The sequence below is a fragment of the Phyllobates terribilis genome, unplaced genomic scaffold (genome assembly GCF_046119375.1).
Source record: "Phyllobates terribilis strain yellow unplaced genomic scaffold, ASM4611937v1 Scaffold_30__1_contigs__length_15301838, whole genome shotgun sequence".
Lineage (NCBI taxonomy): Eukaryota > Metazoa > Chordata > Amphibia > Anura > Dendrobatidae > Phyllobates > Phyllobates terribilis.
Genome location: NW_027362790.1, coordinates 8,691,373 through 8,710,151, shown reverse-complemented (window position 1 = coordinate 8,710,151; position 18,779 = coordinate 8,691,373). Strand labels below are relative to the sequence as shown.

Below are 18,779 nucleotides of genomic sequence, written 5' to 3'. Positions count from 1 at the left end.
TTCCCAGTAAAGGACAGATCACGCAGACGCCATAATTCCAATTTCCTTGCAATTTTACCACCCAGATCCTCCCAACTCTTGTCCCCTTTTAAACTCTCATCCAGACACACCCCCAACACTTTAATCCCCCCTTCCACACATTCCATATCTGCATCACACACTTTTTTACTACTAAAAAATCCCTTAACCTTACTTTTTTCCCAATTTATTTTGAAAGCAGAGGCCACACAAAAACATTGGACTAACCATTTAACCCTTGCGACATCACTCTCAGAATCACACAACACACACACATCATCCATATAACAAATCACTTTAATTGCCTTACCATCACAGCCAGGGATCAAAAACCCCTTAAAAACTGTATCCCTTCTAATAAGCTGGAGAAGGGGCTCCATCACACAAATAAACATGATTGGAGAAAGTGGGCACCCCTGCCTCACCCCTGACAATATTTCAAAAGACTCAGATAAAAAAACATTCACCTGTACCACACTTCTAGCACCCTCATACATTCCCATAATCAATCTAACCAAACGTTCTGGAAAGCCCATTTTCAACAACACATTGAACAAAAACACGTGAGCCACACAATCAAAGGCCTTTTCAAAGTCAAGCGCACATACAATCACACCTTTCTTTCTACTCTTACAATCCTCTAGCACATCCCTCACCAGACAGATGTTCTCTTGTATCCTCCGTTCAGGCACCGCACACACTTGTTCCTCCTCAATCACAGATGCTATCACTTCTCTCATACGACAAGCCAAAATTTTCGCAAAAATCTTATAATCAGCATTAAGCAGCGTAATTGGTCTCCAGTTGGCTAGCCTCTTTCTATCACCTTTTTTAAACAATAACACAACCAAACCTCCCTTCATACACTCAGGCATACTCACTCCGGCAAACAAGGATTTCATGACTTCAAACAGATCCTGAGAAACAACGTCCCAATATTTTGCATAAAAATCACATGGGATTCCATCCTGCCCAGGGGATTTGTTCTTCGGAGACTTGGAGATCACACCCAACAATTCTTTCTCTGTTAAATCATCCATCAAAGCCTGACTTTCACTTTCTGTAACAAAATTTCCAAGTACCTGCAAAAACTCATTCTCGTTCCCCAAATCACACTTTTTCTCCCCATACAAGCCTTTATAAAAATTAACCACTTCCTTGATCACTCCCTCACCATGTACCTCATCACCCTTATCATTCACTAACACATGCATATCCCGTTTACCACCACACATTTTCTTAAAAAAGAAGCGCGTACATTTCTCATTCTGTTCCCTAAACTTCACTCTCGACCGGAATATGATTTCCTTTCCTCGTCCAAACATCCAATCACCCATTTCGTTCTTCATTTTAACCAACTCACTTTTAACATCTATACCCATAGCTCTACATTCATGCAAAAAGGAAATCCTCCTATTTATTTGTGTATATAATAATCTCTTCTTTTTAGCCTTAATATAGCCAATTTTCCTGAAAAAATCCCTAATTCTAACCTTGACCCACACCCACCATTCCAAGATATTGCAAAAATCCCTTTTCCTCCTCACCCAACCATGGTATTTTTTTGAAAAACACCTGAAAACTTGCTTGTCATCCAGAACACTCACATTCATCCGCCACCTCCCTTTGCCATAGAAAAAACCATCCACCTCAAACACCCCAAGCAAACACTCATGATCAGAGAAGCAAACTTTCTCTTGGGAATACTTAACACATTTAACTGCCGGTGAGGAAACAAAAAAATAGTCCAGTCTAGACTCGGCATGGCCATCATCTGAATGATATGTAAAAGGTCCCGGCTTCTCCGACACAGCATCCCTAAGGGAGAAGCCTTTAGTCATTTGGTTCCATAGATTACCTGTAACATCCACTTTAGATTGCCATGAACCTGCCCTTGCTTCTTTTGAAAAAATACAGTTAAAGTCACCAATAACAAAAACAGGCAACTTGCCATGCAAAAAAAAAGTCAATTTTTTGAAGAGTGATAAGCGCTCATTTTTATCCACATTTGCATATATGCAAATTAGTTTAAAGTCCCAACCAAGGTATGATAGAGTGATACAAGCACATCTTCCTTCCAGAATAATAGTTTTCTGTTTTAAGCGAATGTCTCTGTTTTGGATAAGGATTCCAATGCCATCATTTCTGTTAGTATTAGAAAAGGACCACACTGCCTCCCCATACAGCCACTCATTTTGTTTAGGAAATTTAGATAAACCACATTCTTGAACACATATAATGTCACAGCCCTTAGATGCCAAATAGTCCAGAACAGTGGCACGCTTTGTCGCTGATGCAAACATACGTACATTCTGGGAGATTATTTTCAGCCGCAGGACCATAGGTGTCAATGCAGGTTATGGAGACCGGGAAGACCAGAAAAGGAAATCAACATGTCTCAGGCCACCTCAGAAAATTCAAATAGGCTCTCCAAGCCTGCCACATCCTTTTCCTCTAAGAAACCTTCACTAGGTGATATGGGAGTGGCCTTATAAGGTTCATTCAAATGTGAGTCCTCCCCAGAGTCAGATAGGACGGAAAAAGGGTTGTGAGACTCAAAAGACTCAAATTTCTTCTTTTGTAACCTCTTTACAGTTTTACCAGTCTTCTTCTGTTTGGCCAAGGCTTTACAAACGATGGCAGCATTTTCAGCTGAAGGCATCCTGGCAGCCTCTATTTCCTCTGGAGAAACTGACCACTGTATGTCAACGGAACTTGGGGCAGACATCTCCTCAGAGCTTTCCACCTCCTCAATTACCTCACTGAGAGCCGTCTCAGCCCCTGACCCAGAAGGCAACTCTACAGGTGGTGCCACACCCACGTCAGGCTGCACCTGGTCTCCAAGATTTCCCTCTACAGTGATATCATGCACCTCAGCCACAGTGGGAATAAAATCCACCACTTCCTCCACCATTGTAGTAGTTTCAGGAACAACACGAGGGATTTCAGTAGGGCCCTCCTGTGCCTGAGGAGCCCCCTGTCTCTCCCCCCATGTCCTACGTCTCTCAGTATTAAGACGCGCCAAAAAAACCTGACGGCTAACATTAGGACATGATCTACAAGTGTGGCCATTTTCACCACATAAGTCACATATTGCAGGATAGGGACATTCAAAGGCTTCATGCCCTGATTTTTTACAATTCCTACAAGTTACATCAGAGGTACATTCCGCAGCTATATGGCCATAACAAAAACATTTCCTACAAAAAGAGGGCTGACCAGGATAATGTAGGAATCCTCTATTTCCTCCAATGGAGAAATTTGCAGGTGGGTGCATGGTTCCACCAATACCCTCAGGGTCAGATTTGAAACGAGCCCAAAATTTCACATTCCCATTGAAAACAGCAAAAATATTCTTTTGCATGATTCCCCCCCTTATTACTGAGCAATACCGTGATAAGAAAGCTCTAATCAAAGGGATCTCCACAAACGGGTTATACATGTGTACAGTAATGGGCCTTTCAATATTAGAAAACAAAGGCTTAGGGATTATAAATTGTAAATACTCATGATGTCTTTTCTCTTTTAAACGCTGAAAGAAAGTCAAACAGTCTGCTTCCAAGTAGAAAGAAATGTCATAATTACCAGCTTTAGGAAACTCCTGGATACAAAAAATCTTCTCCAGTTTAAATCCCGTCAATTCCATCACTATATTCCGGACAATAAATTCCAAGCCGATGTTATGTCTGTGGTCCTCAATAACCTCCAATCGCACGGTATTCTTTACAGCCGCCATTGTAATGCCCAAGGCACGGATCGCTTTCTCCACCACACGAGCCGAAAATACGCACCCCTCAGCCCAGACCGAGGCAAACACCCCGATCTGAGCCAAAAGGCCGAGAAGCGATAACCAGAATTGGTTTCAAACTACGGAGCCACCCAAGGATCCTGAAAAGTCCATTTGTGGAGATGAGCTCCTGGACTCCCGTTAAGAAGACATGTTGTCAACCTCTAGATCCCTTACATGCCTGCACTTTTCGGCTTGCTGCTGCTGCAATCCACGCGTTTTAGATCTGCATAACTCCACCTCTTTAAACACAGCACCTTCACCCCCTGCTGTTCCCACCCGCCTCAACACCGTTGGAAGGGAGGAGAACCAATTAAGGCGGGGGGTGGGGTGGAACGAGCAGCTGTCTACCCTTAGCAGGAGGGCTCCTGATTACATACCTCTCCTGCTGCTGCTGCTGCTGGCTGTCCAGCAGCAGACTGAAGGTGGCTGCTGCTGTGCACAGGTATATAAAGGCTCAGAGCCTATTATGACACGCGCAGCCAGCGTTCCATTGCCACATTCCATCTACTGCAGGCAGGATACCTGGCTGGCTGAATGTCGCTGAGAAGCTCACAGAGACCGCCATAAGCAACAGTTTAACAGAATGCCACAGACTAATCAACCAAACTTTTTGGGTTGGGTTCTCTTTTATAGTCTGCAGGCATTAAATGAAAGAAGTCAGTGTTCCAGCAGAAGGAGACAACGTTTCAGAAAAGGCATTGTAGCAAACCAAAAAAGAAATTTTAAGCGCAGCAGAGTAACCAGCGCACATACCTGTTAGCTCAGGTGAGTTTAAAAGGCTGCTGTTGATAACAAGGGCATTTGCTAAATAGATGGTGTGTGTGCAACAATATACTGAAAGGTCAATTATATTGTGCAGCTTATCTCACCACCTGTAGTTATTTAGGTGAAAGCTCCAAAATGCTTGCCTAATATGTCTGTTTATCCAAAAGGAAGTAAAAAGGGAGAGCTAGAAAGATAGCATTGCATCACATTACATGGCAATGCAATGCACAGTTGCTGAAGTTGAACCAAAATGAGCTTGTAATCTGGCTTCTGCAACTTTGAACATGAAAAATCCAATGAGGAGAAGAAAAGCAAAGCCAAAGAGTCCATCCCAAAATCCGACAAACAAGCAAAATGAACAAAAAACATTGAATTCAATTCTTTCTGATTTTAGAAACTGCATTAAAGAAGGGGTGCACCGATCCTGGAGATACTGCAATACCAGGTCAATGCGTGGAGTGGACAGAGCAAGCTCTTTTTCCATCTCCCTGTTCTAAAAATCCATTTAATATATGGTCCCCAGATAGGGGACGTATCAGATATTAAACTGATAAGAACAGATACTACACTTGATCTTAGCCAAAAGGCCGAGAAGCGATAACCAGAATTGGTTTCAAACTACGGAGCCACCCAAGGATCCTGAAAAGTCCATTTGTGGAGATGAGCTCCTGGACTCCCGTTAAGAAGACATGTTGTCAACCTCTAGATCCCTTACATGCCTGCACTTTTCGGCTTGCTGCTGCTGCAATCCACGCGTTTTAGATCTGCATAACTCCACCTCTTTAAACACAGCACCTTCACCCCCTGCTGTTCCCACCCGCCTCAACACCGTTGGAAGGGAGGAGAACCAATTAAGGCGGGGGGTGGGGTGGAACGAGCAGCTGTCTACCCTTAGCAGGAGGGCTCCTGATTACATACCTCTCCTGCTGCTGCTGCTGCTGCTGGCTGTCCAGCAGCAGACTGAAGGTGGCTGCTGCTGTGCACAGGTATATAAAGGCTCAGAGCCTATTATGACACGCGCAGCCAGCGTTCCATTGCCACATTCCATCTACTGCAGGCAGGATACCTGGCTGGCTGAATGTCGCTGAGAAGCTCACAGAGACCGCCATAAGCAACAGTTTAACAGAATGCCACAGACTAATCAACCAAACTTTTTGGGTTGGGTTCTCTTTTATAGTCTGCAGGCATTAAATGAAAGAAGTCAGTGTTCCAGCAGAAGGAGACAACGTTTCAGAAAAGGCATTGTAGCAAACCAAAAAAGAAATTTTAAGCGCAGCAGAGTAACCAGCGCACATACCTGTTAGCTCAGGTGAGTTTAAAAGGCTGCTGTTGATAACAAGGGCATTTGCTAAATAGATGGTGTGTGTGCAACAATATACTGAAAGGTCAATTATATTGTGCAGCTTATCTCACCACCTGTAGTTATTTAGGTGAAAGCTCCAAAATGCTTGCCTAATATGTCTGTTTATCCAAAAGGAAGTAAAAAGGGAGAGCTAGAAAGATAGCATTGCATCACATTACATGGCAATGCAATGCACAGTTGCTGAAGTTGAACCAAAATGAGCTTGTAATCTGGCTTCTGCAACTTTGAACATGAAAAATCCAATGAGGAGAAGAAAAGCAAAGCCAAAGAGTCCATCCCAAAATCCGACAAACAAGCAAAATGAACAAAAAACATTGAATTCAATTCTTTCTGATTTTAGAAACTGCATTAAAGAAGGGGTGCACCGGTCCTGGAGATACTGCAATACCAGGTCAATGCGTGGAGTGGACAGAGCAAGCTCTTTTTCCATCTCCCTGTTCTAAAAATCCATTTAATATATGGTCCCCAGATAGGGGACGTATCAGATATTAAACTGATAAGAACAGATGCTACACTTGATCTTAGCCAAAAGGCCGAGAAGCGATAACCAGAATTGGTTTCAAACTACGGAGCCACCCAAGGATCCTGAAAAGTCCATTTGTGGAGATGAGCTCCTGGACTCCCGTTAAGAAGACATGTTGTCAACCTCTAGATCCCTTACATGCCTGCACTTTTCGGCTTGCTGCTGCTGCAATCCACGCGTTTTAGATCTGCATAACTCCACCTCTTTAAACACAGCACCTTCACCCCCTGCTGTTCCCACCCGCCTCAACACCGTTGGAAGGGAGGAGAACCAATTAAGGCGGGGGGTGGGGTGGAACGAGCAGCTGTCTACCCTTAGCAGGAGGGCTCCTGATTACATACCTCTCCTGCTGCTGCTGCTGCTGGCTGTCCAGCAGCAGACTGAAGGTGGCTGCTGCTGTGCACAGGTATATAAAGGCTCAGAGCCTATTATGACACGCGCAGCCAGCGTTCCATTGCCACATTCCATCTACTGCAGGCAGGATACCTGGCTGGCTGAATGTCGCTGAGAAGCTCACAGAGACCGCCATAAGCAACAGTTTAACAGAATGCCACAGACTAATCAACCAAACTTTTTGGGTTGGGTTCTCTTTTATAGTCTGCAGGCATTAAATGAAAGAAGTCAGTGTTCCAGCAGAAGGAGACAACGTTTCAGAAAAGGCATTGTAGCAAACCAAAAAAGAAATTTTAAGCGCAGCAGAGTAACCAGCGCACATACCTGTTAGCTCAGGTGAGTTTAAAAGGCTGCTGTTGATAACAAGGGCATTTGCTAAATAGATGGTGTGTGTGCAACAATATACTGAAAGGTCAATTATATTGTGCAGCTTATCTCACCACCTGTAGTTATTTAGGTGAAAGCTCCAAAATGCTTGCCTAATATGTCTGTTTATCCAAAAGGAAGTAAAAAGGGAGAGCTAGAAAGATAGCATTGCATCACATTACATGGCAATGCAATGCACAGTTGCTGAAGTTGAACCAAAATGAGCTTGTAATCTGGCTTCTGCAACTTTGAACATGAAAAATCCAATGAGGAGAAGAAAACCAAAGCCAAAGAGTCCATCCCAAAATCCGACAAACAAGCAAAATGAACAAAAAACATTGAATTCAATTCTTTCTGATTTTAGAAACTGCATTAAAGAAGGGGTGCACCGGTCCTGGAGATACTGCAATACCAGGTCAATGCGTGGAGTGGACAGAGCAAGCTCTTTTTCCATCTCCCTGTTCTAAAAATCCATTTAATATATGGTCCCCAGATAGGGGACGTATCAGATATTAAACTGATAAGAACAGATACTACACTTGATCTTAGCCAAAAGGCCGAGAAGCGATAACCAGAATTGGTTTCAAACTACGGAGCCACCCAAGGATCCTGAAAAGTCCATTTGTGGAGATGAGCTCCTGGACTCCCGTTAAGAAGACATGTTGTCAACCTCTAGATCCCTTACATGCCTGCACTTTTCGGCTTGCTGCTGCTGCAATCCACGCGTTTTAGATCTGCATAACTCCACCTCTTTAAACACAGCACCTTCACCCCCTGCTGTTCCCACCCGCCTCAACACCGTTGGAAGGGAGGAGAACCAATTAAGGCGGGGGGTGGGGTGGAACGAGCAGCTGTCTACCCTTAGCAGGAGGGCTCCTGATTACATACCTCTCCTGCTGCTGCTGCTGCTGGCTGTCCAGCAGCAGACTGAAGGTGGCTGCTGCTGTGCACAGGTATATAAAGGCTCAGAGCCTATTATGACACGCGCAGCCAGCGTTCCATTGCCACATTCCATCTACTGCAGGCAGGATACCTGGCTGGCTGAATGTCGCTGAGAAGCTCACAGAGACCGCCATAAGCAACAGTTTAACAGAATGCCACAGACTAATCAACCAAACTTTTTGGGTTTGGTTCTCTTTTATAGTCTGCAGGCATTAAATGAAAGAAGTCAGTGTTCCAGCAGAAGGAGACAACGTTTCAGAAAAGGCATTGTAGCAAACCAAAAAAGAAATTTTAAGCGCAGCAGAGTAACCAGCGCACATACCTGTTAGCTCAGGTGAGTTTAAAAGGCTGCTGTTGATAACAAGGGCATTTGCTAAATAGATGGTGTGTGTGCAACAATATACTGAAAGGTCAATTATATTGGGCAGCTTATCTCACCACCTGTAGTTATTTAGGTGAAAGCTCCAAAATGCTTGCCTAATATGTCTGTTTATCCAAAAGGAAGTAAAAAGGGAGAGCTAGAAAGATAGCATTGCATCACATTACATGGCAATGCAATGCACAGTTGCTGAAGTTGAACCAAAATGAGCTTGTAATCTGGCTTCTGCAACTTTGAACATGAAAAATCCAATGAGGAGAAGAAAACCAAAGCCAAAGAGTCCATCCCAAAATCCGACAAACAAGCAAAATGAACAAAATACATTGAATTCAATTCTTTCTGATTTTAGAAACTGCATTAAAGAAGGGGTGCACCGGTCCTGGAGATACTGCAATACCAGGTCAATGCGTGGAGTGGACAGAGCAAGCTCTTTTTCCATCTCCCTGTTCTAAAAATCCATTTAATATATGGTCCCCAGATAGGGGACGTATCAGATATTAAACTGATAAGAACAGATACTACACTTGATCTTAGCCAAAAGGCCGAGAAGCGATAACCAGAATTGGTTTCAAACTACGGAGCCACCCAAGGATCCTGAAAAGTCCATTTGTGGAGATGAGCTCCTGGACTCCCGTTAAGAAGACATGTTGTCAACCTCTAGATCCCTTACATGCCTGCACTTTTCGGCTTGCTGCTGCTGCAATCCACGCGTTTTAGATCTGCATAACTCCACCTCTTTAAACACAGCACCTTCACCCCCTGCTGTTCCCACCCGCCTCAACACCGTTGGAAGGGAGGAGAACCAATTAAGGCGGGGGGTGGGGTGGAACGAGCAGCTGTCTACCCTTAGCAGGAGGGCTCCTGATTACATACCTCTCCTGCTGCTGCTGCTGGCTGTCCAGCAGCAGACTGAAGGTGGCTGCTGCTGTGCACAGGTATATAAAGGCTCAGAGCCTATTATGACACGCGCAGCCAGCGTTCCATTGCCACATTCCATCTACTGCAGGCAGGATACCTGGCTGGCTGAATGTCGCTGAGAAGCTCACAGAGACCGCCATAAGCAACAGTTTAACAGAATGCCACAGACTAATCAACCAAACTTTTTGGGTTGGGTTCTCTTTTATAGTCTGCAGGCATTAAATGAAAGAAGTCAGTGTTCCAGCAGAAGGAGACAACGTTTCAGAAAAGGCATTGTAGCAAACCAAAAAAGAAATTTTAAGCGCAGCAGAGTAACCAGCGCACATACCTGTTAGCTCAGGTGAGTTTAAAAGGCTGCTGTTGATAACAAGGGCATTTGCTAAATAGATGGTGTGTGTGCAACAATATACTGAAAGGTCAATTATATTGTGCAGCTTATCTCACCACCTGTAGTTATTTAGGTGAAAGCTCCAAAATGCTTGCCTAATATGTCTGTTTATCCAAAAGGAAGTAAAAAGGGAGAGCTAGAAAGATAGCATTGCATCACAATACATGGCAATGCAATGCACAGTTGCTGAAGTTGAACCAAAATGAGCTTGTAATCTGGCTTGTGCAACTTTGAACATGAAAAATCCAATGAGGAGAAGAAAAGCAAAGCCAAAGAGTCCATCCCAAAATCCGACAAACAAGCAAAATGAACAAAAAACATTGAATTCAATTCTTTCTGATTTTAGAAACTGCGTTAAAGAAGGGGTGCACCGGTCCTGGAGATACTGCAATACCAGGTCAATGCGTGGAGTGGACAGAGCAAGCTCTTTTTCCATCTCCCTGTTCTAAAAATCCATTTAATATATGGTCCCCAGATAGGGGACGTATCAGATATTAAACTGATAAGAACAGATTTTTTTTTTTTAATTTGGCTATCCCCTGCAGAGGGATAAAACCGTTTATTAAAACTTTAACAAATTACAAGCATAATTACACAAATACCAAACGTTAAAAGACAACTGAAATTTACAAAACAAAAAAATACAAAGATTTTAAATAATTAGGTTCCATTGGTCAACAAGCCATTTTTTGGAAATATGTACATTCTTCTTTTTGTCAATTAAATAATAAGTATACATTTCACATAAACATAAACTTAAAACATCATTCACTGATAAAACATCTTGTTTAAAAATAGCAATGTTGCGCGCTTTCCAGAGAGATGACTTAGCGCAGTTCACTGTCTTCCAAGCCATTGTGTACTGGTCCATTGTGGGGCATTCCATAAATCCGTATAGCACAGTTTTATATGTAAAGTCCTTGAGGTCTGCCACCCTTTCCAGTAGGGGGAGCAGTCTTCTCCAGAAATCCTTTGCAAAATTACATGTCCATAATAGATGTTCCACCGTTTCCTCGTCTTGGCATCCGGCTCTTGGGCAGATGGCAGACCTCACAAATCCTCTTCTGTATTGGAATGCCCGGCAAGGAAGACAGCGGTGCATGCAACTCCAAGCCAGATCTCTCTGTTCATTAAAAAGATAAAAAACGTTAATCATTTTCCAGATAGACATAGATTTGTCATCATCATATCTGTCAACATTACATATTTCCTCACTTTTACGTATTTCTTTAATTAGTTTCTTACTATTTCTTAATTCCTCTATTTTCTTAGTCCCTAAATTAAAATCGGACACTATTTTCTTTAAAATCTCATAATGCGTCGACAAATTAAAAGCATGGGGCACAGATATATTAACTTCATACCATCCAAACTTTCTCATAAAAAATCCTGTATTAAAACGCATAAAAAAGGACGAATAGTGATTCTTAAAAAGGGCATTAAAACAGTAAACGAACAGATGGATTAAAAGAAACCTATTAAAATCTGGAAAATCTTTACCACCTTTTACTTTTGATTTCATCACGATTTCTCTTTTCAGCTTTTCCATTTTTGAGTTCCAAAAGAAGGTAAAACAGGTTTTGGTTATCTTTTTTAAAACATTAACAGGCGGGGGGAAAACCATGCTAAGATACAATAAAAGAGGTAAAATCACCATCTTTAAAACCAATACTTTACCCTCCATTGTAAGTCTCCTCATGTTCCACATACATATTTTCGTATTTACTTTCTGTATAACTGTTTCCCAACTATTATAACCATCATTATTTTCAGTGAATGATATACCTAAAATGGAAATGGATTCGGAGACATTAATTGGTACATCACGTAAAATCATCCCCCCAACACTTAAAATGTTACACTTATTAAAATTGATTTTAAAACCAGAAGCTAGGCAAAAGGATTGCACTTGATGGAGAGTGGCCGTAAGTGATGGTGCATCTGTACACAAGACCGCCACGTCATCCATGTAGCCTACAACCTTGGCCTCCAAACCACCGCTTCCAGGCAGAGGGACACCGCATATCTGTTTATTTTGGCGTATTGCACATAACATTGGTTCCAGTGCACAGATAAACAGTAGGGGGGACAGAGGGCATCCCTGTTTCACCCCTGACCGTAAAAATACCTCTTGTGTCTTAAAACCATTCACTAAAATCTTACTTGTACAATCCTTGTAAAATGCTTTAAGCGATAGTAAAAACCCTTCTGGTATGCCCATTTTCTCTAAAACTTTAAAAAGATAAAAGTGTGAGACACGGTCAAATGCTTTTTCAAAATCAATAGATAAAATCGCCATTTTCCCCTTTCTGTCTTTCACATCCTCAATACAGTCTTTCACTAAATTCAGATTGTCCCATATACTGCGCCCCGGCACCCCACACACTTGATTAGAATGAATAACTTTGCTGATGACTTCTTTTAGACGATTTGCACAAATTTTAGCCATTATTTTATAGTCACAATTTAAAAGTGTTATTGGTCTCCAGTTTTCTAATTTTGATTTATCGCCTTTTTTGTATAGGAGGGAGACTTCACCTTTCTTCCAGGAATTTAATAAAACCTTATTATTAAAAACCTCAGTAAACAAATAAAACAAATCATCTTTTAAAATATCATAAAAACATACATAAAATTCTATTGGGATGCCATCAGGACCAGGGACCTTTCCAGTTTTAAAACTTTTAATAGTTTTTAACACTTCTTGTTCCAAAAGGGGATAAAAACTCGTGGGATGCGGGATCTAAAACAGCTGTTAGTCCTTGCAGCGAATCATCCATTAATTTATTATCTATATTTTTTCCATTAAAAAGATTAGAAAAAAAAACCTCAACTTTACCCAGCATATTTTTTATATTATTCTCACCATCTATATGGTCAATTATCACTTTTTCTTTTTTATTTTTCCTAAAAAAATATCTGGAACACTTTTCATTTTCTTCTATATGTTGTACTCTAGAACGAAAAATGATCTCTTTTCCTTTTTGTTCTAGCCATTTTGAAATCTCTTCTTTTAAGTTTGAAATATCAACTTGTACATCTATCCCATTGTCTCTGAGCTTAAATAATGTTTGTAGGCGGGTATTTAAAATTCTATATTCTTCATATTTTTCTTTGGCTCTACATATACTCTTTTTAATAAAAAAGTCTTTTATTTTTACTTTCATTCTATCCCACCATACACTCATAGTCTCATTTGTTTTTTTCCCTTTTCTACATTTCCTATAAAACTCAATAAAATCTGATAAAATCTGCGGGTCGGTTAAAAGGGATACGTTCATTTTCCAGCTTTTCTTACCACATTTTTTGTTGTCATTTACTTTTATGGTAAAGGATAAAAGTTTATGGTCTGAAAATATATTAGTTAAAACTTCACATTTGGCAGGTATTGTTTTATCTGAACCAAAAATAAAATCAATCCTAGAGCTACAATTAGCATTGCTCCAAGTGAAACCGGCGTCCTCTGTGCTGTCACTATGACACTCTTTATATATGTCTATCAATTTAGCATCTTTGACTATATCATGTAGCATACCTGAGGTTTTATCGTAGTTCCTGCTTACAGAGCTGGAGCGCCGGTTTTCACCTTTTAAAACACAATTAAAATCCCCTGCTAAGATAAAAGGTTCAGAGTTATTAATAAATAATGGTAAAAGATCAAGCATTTCGGCTCTTTCATTTTTCTCTGGGGATCCATAAAAATTTAAAAACTGCCATCTAATACCATCAATAAAAGCTTTCACTAATAAAATACGACCTGGTAAAATTTCCTGAATAAAATCAATTAAAACGTTCCCTTTAAAAAGTATGGCTACACCCGCTGATCCTGCAGCATTCGATCCGGACCAGACAGATGGCCCACACTTCCACTCATCTTTATATTTTTGATATGACATTTCATGTGGGATATTACATTCTTGCAGAAAAAATACAGATGCAGTAAAACACGTAAAAAAATTAAAAAGAGCAGATCTTCTCGTGTTAGATTTTATGCCTCTCACGTTGAGGGAAATACCTTTGAGTTCAGCCATCATTAGAAAATGTAGAAATTTTACTTAGGTAACTAAGAGCAACGGATTTACCTGTCCGATGAACCTGATCAGACCACTGGGCTTGCGCCTCCCTCCTCATCTGATAGTATCGTCACGAGAGTCTCCGTGGAGGAGGAAAGATTACCACATTTATATAAACCCGACGCTACACTGGCATAGCTCGGAGGGCTGGCTGGCAGAACCCGCTGGGTCTCCATTGGCTGGCCATGCGGTTCCTCATCAGGTGGGTCCCCGAGGGGTTCCGCCGCCCCTGTTTGACCTGTAGAAGGTCGTCCTATAGGAGGAGGTTGCGCACAAGGCAGAGCCTCTGACTCTTCAGAGGCAGCAAGATCCCGGTCCCCACCTGTAGCAGCGGAGACCGAAACCCCTGAGGGTCCAGCGTCCACGTCCCCTTCTGGAGAAGTGTCCATCTGTTCACCTCCTGCTGCCTCCTCCGAACCACCCTTTTTCTTTTTCTTAGGACCCACCTTTATCCACTCAGCGCCCTCAGCACTAGGAGACCCAGACTGGGCATGGGCTTCTGTGTCGGCCTTTTGCCGGTCCCTTTTGACCTTACCAGTAGTGCCCTTCTGCTCCTTCTCAGCCCTCCTTTTGGACTCCCGCAGGTCCTGCAGCCAGGTTTTGGGATTTGGTATTTTACCTGTCATAGACTCTGGAGACACTTCACTATTTGGTACGCCCTTATTGTCTCCAGAGGCTCCAGGTTGTTGTTCCTCCTCCTGAGGGGTGGTCTGATCTTTTGGTCCTTGGTCGGACGTCTTGGACTTCCCCTTTTGCTCATCTTCCCGAAATCTGTGAGGGCAAGAAAAATAAAAGTGACCTGGAGTCTGGCAAAAACTGCATTTCTTTTCCTTAGGGCATTCTTTTGTCTCATGTTCTTCACTAGCACAATTTCTACATGATACATGACAGTTTTCTTTTGAATGACCATAGCGCCCACAATTTCTGCAATATACTGGCATCCCAGAAAAGAAGAAATCCCCATTTGTTTGCCCAATTTTGAAACGGGCAGGGGGGAGCCGTATACCACCTGGTGTATTTGGATCTCTTGTACACTTCACAAGGAATTTCCACTTAGATGTCCATATGTTATATTCGTTTAATATCTTCCCAATACATTTAACACTTTTAAAATAAATTGCTAGAAATGACATTACTTCTGGAGCAGAAACAAAGGGCGAAAATATTTTTACAATAACCAGTCTTACCTCATCCAGGACGTGCTCAACAATGTGTATCCCTTTCAAAACAGGACTATTTTCAACTTTTTTTAACTTTTCTAGTACATCTCTAAAAATACCTTCTCCGGTGAATGTGATGTCATAGTCACCTCTTCTGGGATAATCCTGGATGGAGAGAATTTCATTCCTTTGTACGCCAAGAAGGTTCCTGAGCACGTCCTGGACTACATACCCTAATTTCCTCATATCCGAGCCACCCGCCGTGAAGTGAACTCGGATAGAGTTTTTTAGCCTTGCATAAAGAGGCACGAGGTTAGGGTCAACCTCCATGGAAAAACGCAACAAGGTTGCAAATTGCAGCCGCTTGCAATCTGCGCTCCCAGTGTTCTTGCAGCGAAAAACACCTGGAAGCTGGGGGATCGCAACTCGTTACCCTGGGACTAAGCCCTCTCCCTAATAGCAGCAAGCAGGTTAAGTCCACCAAAGTGGACGATCCTGCCAGGCCAAGGAGAGGGGTACCCGAGTGCCCTTCAACCACAATCTCCTGCAATAAAGCACTTGATCTTAGCCAAAAGGCCGAGAAGCGATAACCAGAATTGGTTTCAAACTACGGAGCCACCCAAGGATCCTGAAAAGTCCATTTGTGGAGATGAGCTCCTGGACTCCCGTTAAGAAGACATGTTGTCAACCTCTAGATCCCTTACATGCCTGCACTTTTCGGCTTGCTGCTGCTGCAATCCACGCGTTTTAGATCTGCATAACTCCACCTCTTTAAACACAGCACCTTCACCCCCTGCTGTTCCCACCCGCCTCAACACCGTTGGAAGGGAGGAGAACCAATTAAGGCGGGGGGTGGGGTGGAACGAGCAGCTGTCTACCCTTAGCAGGAGGGCTCCTGATTACATACCTCTCCTGCTGCTGCTGCTGGCTGTCCAGCAGCAGACTGAAGGTGGCTGCTGCTGTGCACAGGTATATAAAGGCTCAGAGCCTATTATGACACGCGCAGCCAGCGTTCCATTGCCACATTCCATCTACTGCAGGCAGGATACCTGGCTGGCTGAATGTCGCTGAGAAGCTCACAGAGACCGCCATAAGCAACAGTTTAACAGAATGCCACAGACTAATCAACCAAACTTTTTGGGTTGGGTTCTCTTTTATAGTCTGCAGGCATTAAATGAAAGAAGTCAGTGTTCCAGCAGAAGGAGACAACGTTTCAGAAAAGGCATTGTAGCAAACCAAAAAAGAAATTTTAAGCGCAGCAGAGTAACCAGCGCACATACCTGTTAGCTCAGGTGAGTTTAAAAGGCTGCTGTTGATAACAAGGGCATTTGCTAAATAGATGGTGTGTGTGCAACAATATACTGAAAGGTCAATTATATTGTGCAGCTTATCTCACCACCTGTAGTTATTTAGGTGAAAGCTCCAAAATGCTTGCCTAATATGTCTGTTTATCCAAAAGGAAGTAAAAAGGGAGAGCTAGAAAGATAGCATTGCATCACATTACATGGCAATGCAATGCACAGTTGCTGAAGTTGAACCAAAATGAGCTTGTAATCTGGCTTCTGCAACTTTGAACATGAAAAATCCAATGAGGAGAAGAAAAGCAAAGCCAAAGAGTCCATCCCAAAATCCGACAAACAAGCAAAATGAACAAAAAACATTGAATTCAATTCTTTCTGATTTTAGAAACTGCATTAAAGAAGGGGTGCACCGGTCCTGGAGATACTGCAATACCAGGTCAATGCGTGGAGTGGACAGAGCAAGCTCTTTTTCCATCTCCCTGTTCTAAAAATCCATTTAATATATGGTCCCCAGATAGGGGACGTATCAGATATTAAACTGATAAGAACAGATACTACACTTGATCTTAGCCAAAAGGCCGAGAAGCGATAACCAGAATTGGTTTCAAACTACGGAGCCACCCAAGGATCCTGAAAAGTCCATTTGTGGAGATGAGCTCCTGGACTCCCGTTAAGAAGACATGTTGTCAACCTCTAGATCCCTTACATGCCTGCACTTTTCGGCTTGCTGCTGCTGCAATCCACGCGTTTTAGATCTGCATAACTCCACCTCTTTAAACACAGCACCTTCACCCCCTGCTGTTCCCACCCGCCTCAACACCGTTGGAAGGGAGGAGAACCAATTAAGGCGGGGGGTGGGGTGGAACGAGCAGCTGTCTACCCTTAGCAGGAGGGCTCCTGATTACATACCTCTCCTGCTGCTGCTGCTGCTGGCTGTCCAGCAGCAGACTGAAGGTGGCTGCTGCTGTGCACAGGTATATAAAGGCTCAGAGCCTATTATGACACGCGCAGCCAGCGTTCCATTGCCACATTCCATCTACTGCAGGCAGGATACCTGGCTGGCTGAATGTCGCTGAGAAGCTCACAGAGACCGCCATAAGCAACAGTTTAACAGAATGCCACAGACTAATCAACCAAACTTTTTGGGTTGGGTTCTCTTTTATAGTCTGCAGGCATTAAATGAAAGAAGTCAGTGTTCCAGCAGAAGGAGACAACGTTTCAGAAAAGGCATTGTAGCAAACCAAAAAAGAAATTTTAAGCGCAGCAGAGTAACCAGCGCACATACCTGTTAGCTCAGGTGAGTTTAAAAGGCTGCTGTTGATAACAAGGGCATTTGCTAAATAGATGGTGTGTGTGCAACAATATACTGAAAGGTCAATTATATTGTGCAGCTTATCTCACCACCTGTAGTTATTTAGGTGAAAGCTCCAAAATGCTTGCCTAATATGTCTGTTTATCCAAAAGGAAGTAAAAAGGGAGAGCTAGAAAGATAGCATTGCATCACATTACATGGCAATGCAATGCACAGTTGCTGAAGTTGAACCAAAATGAGCTTGTAATCTGGCTTCTGCAACTTTGAACATGAAAAATCCAATGAGGAGAAGAAAAGCAAAGCCAAAGAGTCCATCCCAAAATCCGACAAACAAGCAAAATGAACAAAAAACATTGAATTCAATTCTTTCTGATTTTAGAAACTGCATTAAAGAAGGGGTGCACCGGTCCTGGAGATACTGCAATACCAGGTCAATGCGTGGAGTGGACAGAGCAAGCTCTTTTTCCATCTCCCTGTTCTAAAAATCCATTTAATATATGGTCCCCAGATAGGGGACGTATCAGATATTAAACTGATAAGAACAGATTTTTTGATTGAATATATCTTTTATTAGCACAAAAAATAAGTTAATAGACAGTGTACAGTGCCGCAGCCCAGTACACACAGAATTCTACATCATATTTACATAGCATGAGGATACGACGCACTAACTAGACACATCACACCCCTATGCTACACAAAACACTCAATCTGAAAGAAAAAGCATGTCAATCAATACAGTACGACGAACCGTGATAAGGGATGGGGATTGGGAAAAAGGGGATGGGGAGGGGAAAATCACAGGCCCGAAGCTTTATTGAAAGACAAGACACATAAGGGGAGAGGGGGAGGAGGGGTTTAGTCCTCGTCCTCGTCCTCCGGACCGTCCATGATGGAATAGTCTCTGAGCAGGCTGTGGATCAGCCTGCGGCAGTCCTGGATGGACATCCTCTCCCTCCTCAAGATGAGCCGGTTCCTGGCGACCCAAACGGCATCCTTGAAGCAGTTCATAAGGCGCCAAGCCTCCTGGATGGCTCCGACGGTATGAACCCCAGGGAAGAGTCCGTAAAGCACAGAATGGTGCGATA

At 42.7% G+C, this 18,779-nt stretch overlaps 7 non-coding genes across 7 annotated transcripts; all 7 read right to left on the bottom strand.

Annotated features, from left to right (window-relative positions):
- Positions 1-4,981: 4,981 nt before the first annotated feature.
- LOC141179230 (U2 spliceosomal RNA) lies at positions 4,982-5,172 on the bottom strand. The gene has a single exon (XR_012255265.1). It is a non-coding gene; the product is annotated as a U2 spliceosomal RNA (small nuclear RNA).
- Positions 5,173-6,290: 1,118 nt separating this feature from the next.
- LOC141179529 (U2 spliceosomal RNA) lies at positions 6,291-6,481 on the bottom strand. Its single transcript, XR_012255536.1, has one exon. It is a non-coding gene; the product is annotated as a U2 spliceosomal RNA (small nuclear RNA).
- Positions 6,482-7,596: 1,115 nt separating this feature from the next.
- LOC141180293 (U2 spliceosomal RNA) lies at positions 7,597-7,787 on the bottom strand. The gene has a single exon (XR_012256053.1). It is a non-coding gene; the product is annotated as a U2 spliceosomal RNA (small nuclear RNA).
- Positions 7,788-8,902: 1,115 nt separating this feature from the next.
- LOC141180281 (U2 spliceosomal RNA) lies at positions 8,903-9,093 on the bottom strand. The gene has a single exon (XR_012256042.1). It is a non-coding gene; the product is annotated as a U2 spliceosomal RNA (small nuclear RNA).
- Positions 9,094-10,205: 1,112 nt separating this feature from the next.
- LOC141179807 (U2 spliceosomal RNA) lies at positions 10,206-10,396 on the bottom strand. Its single transcript, XR_012255772.1, has one exon. It is a non-coding gene; the product is annotated as a U2 spliceosomal RNA (small nuclear RNA).
- Positions 10,397-16,778: 6,382 nt separating this feature from the next.
- LOC141180269 (U2 spliceosomal RNA) lies at positions 16,779-16,969 on the bottom strand. The gene has a single exon (XR_012256031.1). It is a non-coding gene; the product is annotated as a U2 spliceosomal RNA (small nuclear RNA).
- Positions 16,970-18,084: 1,115 nt separating this feature from the next.
- On the bottom strand, positions 18,085-18,277 carry LOC141179707 (U2 spliceosomal RNA). The gene has a single exon (XR_012255695.1). It is a non-coding gene; the product is annotated as a U2 spliceosomal RNA (small nuclear RNA).
- Between the last annotated feature and the right edge of the window lie 502 nt (positions 18,278-18,779).